Here is a 6000-nt window from a genome sequence, read left to right on the forward strand (position 1 = left end):
CTGTATTTACTACAGTTCATACACTTGGCAAAGTCACGAATATTTCAGCCCAGCAAGGTAAATAGAGGTCTGACTGAGTGTACATCTGAATATCCAGACATTTATCCCATCCTTTGGAGAATAACTTGAAATGTTCATCATCACCTTCCTCATCCACATCAGTAGCAAACACCCTGGTATTTCCCCAAGATTTTCTCTCTCTCAACGTTCACAGGCGGACTATTATTTATAACATTTCTCTCTTCTTCCTTATTTGAATTGCCTCACCCTACTGATATTGGGTGCCCTTCTGCTCTAAGTTAGTAGATTAAAGATCTCAGCTTATTGCAATGTCCATCAATTTGTTGCCTCCCTACTCTTGTGGTCAGATATATGCAATTTTTATACTCTTACAGATCTAAAAGCTCTGTAAGGCACTGCCTTTAGGTTACAGTCTCTAGTGGAGCTGTAGTTTCAAATCTCCTCCCCTCCACCCTTCCCCCAGCCCTTTCACAGTTGTTGGCAGCTGTTGGGTCTCCTGCCACCTGTCTGTGGCTGGAGTAGGGAGGTGTAGGGCTTTTTTTGGAGCCAGGAGCCATGACTTTCTGTATGCCTGAGCATTGTACTGTCCACCAACAGCTAGCACAGGGATTCTGGGCAAATGCCCTCAGGGTGGTGAGCCATCCAAAGCCTTGAATTTAGGCTGCAGTCTCCTCTGGAGATGTGGGTTCAAATTCTACTCCCGATAGCCAGCTGTTAGCTTTTTGTTCCTCGAGGGACTTTCCTGATGGCTTGTGTCAGTCCTTATTGAGGTGTTCTGTTGATCATGTCTCTAATATTCCTTCATTGCCCCAGGGCCTCAGTGGGAAAGCAGGCCCATCTGCTGGACTAGGCCCCATGAAAGCCAGAGTCTGACTCCGGTGTGCTCTGGAATCTTACCATGACTGGCAGCTACAGGCAGAAAAGAAACAACATCCGGTTATGTTGGGTGAGGGTGGCCGAGTAGTGTAAGGCACTGCCTTCAGGCTGCAGTTACTCCTAGAGGCATGGATTCAAATCTTACCCCAATAGTCCTATCCATATCATTTGCCAGGCAAGGTGGCTACCAAAGACTTTTGTGCTTAGGACCCAGAAATGGGTATTGCTTCAGATGGTGTTTCTTGCTGTTCTTAATTTTCCAGTGGGAATAATTAATGTGATTTGTGAGTCCTTTTTTGCAGTGGTACTTCTGCCTGTTCTTTTGTATTGTTCTATACCATGCTGTCTTCTACTAGATTGGATATTTCAATAGAAAAAGCAAAAAAAAAAAACAACAACAAAAAACAACAAAAAACAAAACTCAGGAGTGGAGCACTATCTGTTGCCAGAAGTGACCAGCTGCCAGTGTCTCCTCCCTGAGACAGAGCCATCTCCTTGTCCCCTAGTGGTGTTCCAGCAGTCCTCAGTAGCTGGATACCTTCTTCGGCCTTAGCTGTCTCCTCGTGAATGCTCTCAAGGAATTCTTCATGGGCACAGATTCTCCACAGCCTAGTCCCCTCCTCCTGTAGCGCTCCCACCTGCTTCCTGAGGCATTCCACCAACAGGCACCTTTCACATTGGATCGCCCCCCTCCCCAAGCCTGGTTTTCTGTAGGTGGGAAACACAGGCCCAGTCTCTGCAAAATCACAACAGGATCTGGTAGAGGCATCCAGGACAGAGACAGGCTAACAGGAGCAGTGTTGGCACCGGCGATACGACTCTTCCCAACCAAACTGGTTGTACTACGACTCCCTCTGACAAAATCCCTCTCGCATTCGCCTGGTTGCTTAGCCCCTGGCTTTTAAGCCTTGTCTCCTAGGTCAGCCCTACCCTCTCCTTGACCACACAGTGCGTAGGATGCCAGGTGTCCGGTATTGACCTGGATAAGAGATGAAAATACCAGACTGTCCGGGTCAATACTGGACACCTGGACACACTCAGCAAACGGATCCAGGGCCCTCCCGTCCCTCGCTTACCTGGTTCTGCAGGGGAGCTGTCTGGCTGGGAGCAGAAAGACACAAGATGGCTGCTGGCCGATGGCAGCCTCTAGGTCCTAAAAGCCTCTTACAGGGGCCATTCTGGGTTTTTTTTAAATTTATTTTCTTATACATTTTTTTTGCTTAATAACTCTTGGGGTCCTTTTCTTTCCCCCTAAACAACTTTGGTCTCCTCCTTTTTTTTCCTCAACAGAATTTTTTCCCTGGTGGTTTTTCTTTGAGGGGGAGGTTTGGTATTTTTGGTTAAACCATCTGGCAACCCTCACAGCAGGAAAGTGACCACAAGGCTGATTGAGGCTGGGGACAAAGGCTCAAACAACCCCCAGACACACAATCACAACTGACACAACTATCTTAGGCTTTTTTCCTGAACCAATGTGGGCCAGCCACAGGGCACCAGCAGCAAAAACAGTTGCAGAGGTATCTTGGGGAAAGTGCCATTTGGTCAGACAAGATCACCAGAGCTGCAGAAATCCCCTGTGCCTGGTTACTCGGGTGGATACTTCCTCCTGGTCAGCTCCCCACTTGCAGATAGCAGGGTAGAACTGACAGAGGCTTCAGGCTGACTCTGAATGCTGTTCCTCCTCAGCCTCACTTCCCTCACCATGAAGTGAAACCACAGGTGGGTGAGAATGGTACCATCCAGCTTGCATTGGCCAGCCTCACCCCAGTGGAGTGGCTCAGACAGAAAAGACATTATTGCACCACCTCCTTTTCTCCCTCATATCCTGGAACTGTCCATGCTGCACAAGCACCACAAACAACAGCCAGAAGAAGCAGATGGGCAGTGACAGAGAGAAAAGAGAATTCTGAAAGGCAAGAGAAGAAAATAGGATCTGGAGTTGTTAGATGAAATTCCATCTCAGGGGCAGCTCACGTTTCTCCATTCCCCACCTTTTCCCTCCTCCTCCTCCTCCTGCACTTGGCCATGCCCACAACAGCTGCCTGAGGTGCTGACTGGCTGGCAGCATCCTGCATCCCCCTCTATGTCCATTCTTTCCTCATAAGGCAGGTCAGGCAGTGAATGATCCCCCACCTGCCCTCTCAGCTCTCTGCCTAGGGCTGGCTTTGTGACCATGCGTGGCCAAGTCCTGCGTGGAACATGGCTTTAACTCATTGAAGGGGTAAATCCACCTCCCTCCTGCCAGATGGGTTCAGAGTCTTGATAGGAGAACCAGAGAGAACCTGGCATATGGATGTGGAACACATACCTGTGTTCCTCCCTTCAGCATAAAGACAGTTTCACATACAGGAGAAAGCCAGTAGATCCACGGCACTGTGTGACAGAATGTAGCTCTGCATTCACTCCCTGCACACCAGTGTGATATCTGGGTAAGGGTTTTAAAAAACAACACAATCTTCTTGTATTGCTGAAAATAGAAATATAGCCAATTCCCCAGGGTAGTGCTAACTAGCACTGTACCTCTCCAGTCTCCTGGGCTATGTCCTGACTGGCATGATTTTCCGTAAATGCTTTTAACGGAAAAAAATTTCCGTTAAAAGCATTTGTGGAAAAGAGCGTCTAGATTGGCATGGACACTTTTCTGCAAAAGCACTTTTTGCAGAAAAGTGTCCATGCCAATCTAGACGTGGTTTTGCGCAAGAAAGCCCCGATCGCCATTTTTGCCATTGGGGCTTTTTTGCGCAAAACAATACCGCATTGTCTACACTGGCCCTCTTGTGCAAAAGTATTTACGCAAGAGAGCTTTTGCCCGAACGGGAGCAGCATAGTATTTCCACAAGAACACTGACAATCTTACATGAGATCATCAGTGTTCTTGCGGAAATTCAAGTGGCCAGTATAGACAGCTGGCTCTAGGGTATCTCTAGACTGTCTCTGCCGACAGAGGCATGTAAATCAGACATACCAACATAGTCATTGAAGTGGGGTTTAAATATCCCCCGCTTCATTAGAATAAAATTGGCCGCCGTGTTGTGCTGGCTCAGCTGTTTGTTGGCGCGAACCAGCAGTTAAGATGGGGATTGGTTGACAAGGAAAGCCTTTACTGACCGATACCTTATGCCTCATGAAATGAGGTTTACAGGATCGGTCGGCAATGGCTTTCCTTGTCGACTGATCCTCGTCTTGACTGCCGGTTTGTGCCGACAAACAGCTGAGCGGGCACAGTGCGGCGGACATTTTTATTCTAATGAAGCAGGGGATATTTAAATCCCCACTTCATTGACTATGTTGATATGTCTAATTTACCTGCCTCTAATATTAACACATTGGGCTGCTTCTCACGGTGGCTTCATGTGCTCATGTCTTTTCCAGAGACATGGATTCAATCTAGTTGCATCAAGCTGGAAAATAGTGCAGTGAAGATCTGTACTATCATCAATTCATTCTTATATTTGTCTAGAAATGGATGGAAGGAGAGGGATCACTTGGGGTACATCTAGACAGCAGGGCTATTTTGGGTTACCTCTGGTACCCTAAATAGCTACCCCATGTCTTTTAAATGTGCCTGTTATTTTGAAATAGTTTTTGAAATAACAGGTGCTCTATTTTGGCATCCCTGTAACCCTCGTTCCACAAAGGTTAAAGGATGCATCAAAATAAATGTTATTTCAAAATCTGGCGCGTGTAAATCCACCAAATTTTGAAATAAGCTCTTTTGAAATAGAATCAAAATAAGATGTGCAATTTGCATAGCACAAATTGTGTATCTTATTTCAAATGTAGAGTGCTGTGTAGATGCACCATTGAAGATTCCCTGTTCTGTTCACTCCTTCTGGGGCATTTGGTATTGGCCACTATTGGCAGACAGGATACTGGGCTAGATGGACCTTTGGTCTGACCCAGTATGGCTATTCTTATATTCTAGAAAAATATTAGTAACTCCATTGTCTTTCTTTTCTCTTCCTCAGATTTCTCCTTTTGCTCATGCTACCTCGTTCCTCTGATTTCTCTTCAGTCTCAGCTTCCTTTTATAAAACAAGACCTTCACTAGACCTAATCTGTAGCCAGTGAACAGGAAGCAGATTTACATGAAGGGGCAGTTCTCCTGTGCTGCAGGGTTCAAGAGAGAATCAGAGGGATCCCGCCACAGACCTGTTTGCTTGAGGAAGCCGACCTTGTCTGGATCCACCATGGCCTGGGCCCCTCTGCTCCTCACCCTGCTCACTTACTGCATTGGTAAGGGAAGGGGAAAGGGAAGGGGAAGGGTTGATCTGGTGAATGCAGCACAACAGGGGTCTATAGCCAGCTGCAGTGTGTCTCTCTGCAGGTCGTGCTGAGAACGTCAGTTCTGCTCTATGCCAAGAGCATCTCTGATGGGCTTGTTTCTGATATTTCAGGTTTCAGTTCCCAGCAGATCCAGTCCTTGAAGCCGACTGAGTTAGTGTCTCCTGGAGGGACCGTGACCCTCTCCTGCAGCCTGAGCAGTGGGGCCATCACGGACAGCAACTACCCGCTCTGGGTTCAGCAGAGACAGGGGAATGTTCCCCGGCTGATCATGCACAGCACGAGCACCAGGCCCTCGGGCATCCCGGCCCGTTTCACTGGCTCCAGAGCAGGAAACACTATGTCCCTGACCATCACGGGGGCCTTGGCAGAAGATGACGCTGATTATTACTGTGTTGTGTGGACTGGGAGTGCTCATCACAGCGATACATTCAGATGGGGAAGTGACACAAAAATCTCCCTCCCCAGTCTGTGTCTGAGGTTGTAAGGAGAACGGGGGCCTCTGTTTGGAGCCTGCAGACAGAGTGGAACATTAGTTTGAAAAGCTCCAAACATGGGCTGCTTGTCTGGTGTCAATTCATGAATCTCCATTGTCTGAGGTGGGCCAGGGCAAATTACAGTCACAACTACAGTGCCTGACGCTGTTTCATTTGGGTCTCACCGCCTTGTCCAGGTGCCTGAAAAATCTTCAGCCCTAAAATCAAACACCAACTGATGAAAATACGAATGATATGCTCATGTGACCCCCTGAGATCTCAACTAGCCACAAGCAGCTCCAGGGCAAACACTGTAAGCTTCCCCTTCAGCCCTGCAGTGTGC

General features: G+C 47.7%; 1 pseudogene; it reads left to right on the plus strand.

The window, feature by feature from the left end:
• Positions 1-5683, plus strand: part of LOC149520662 (immunoglobulin lambda variable 8-61-like) — a 30643-nt pseudogene extending 24960 nt beyond the window's left edge.
• Positions 5684-6000: the final 317 nt, after the last annotated feature.

This window comes from Pelodiscus sinensis, chromosome Z (assembly GCF_052426305.1).
Source record: "Pelodiscus sinensis isolate ZL-2025 chromosome Z, ASM5242630v1, whole genome shotgun sequence".
In the NCBI taxonomy this organism is placed as follows: domain Eukaryota; kingdom Metazoa; phylum Chordata; order Testudines; family Trionychidae; genus Pelodiscus; species Pelodiscus sinensis.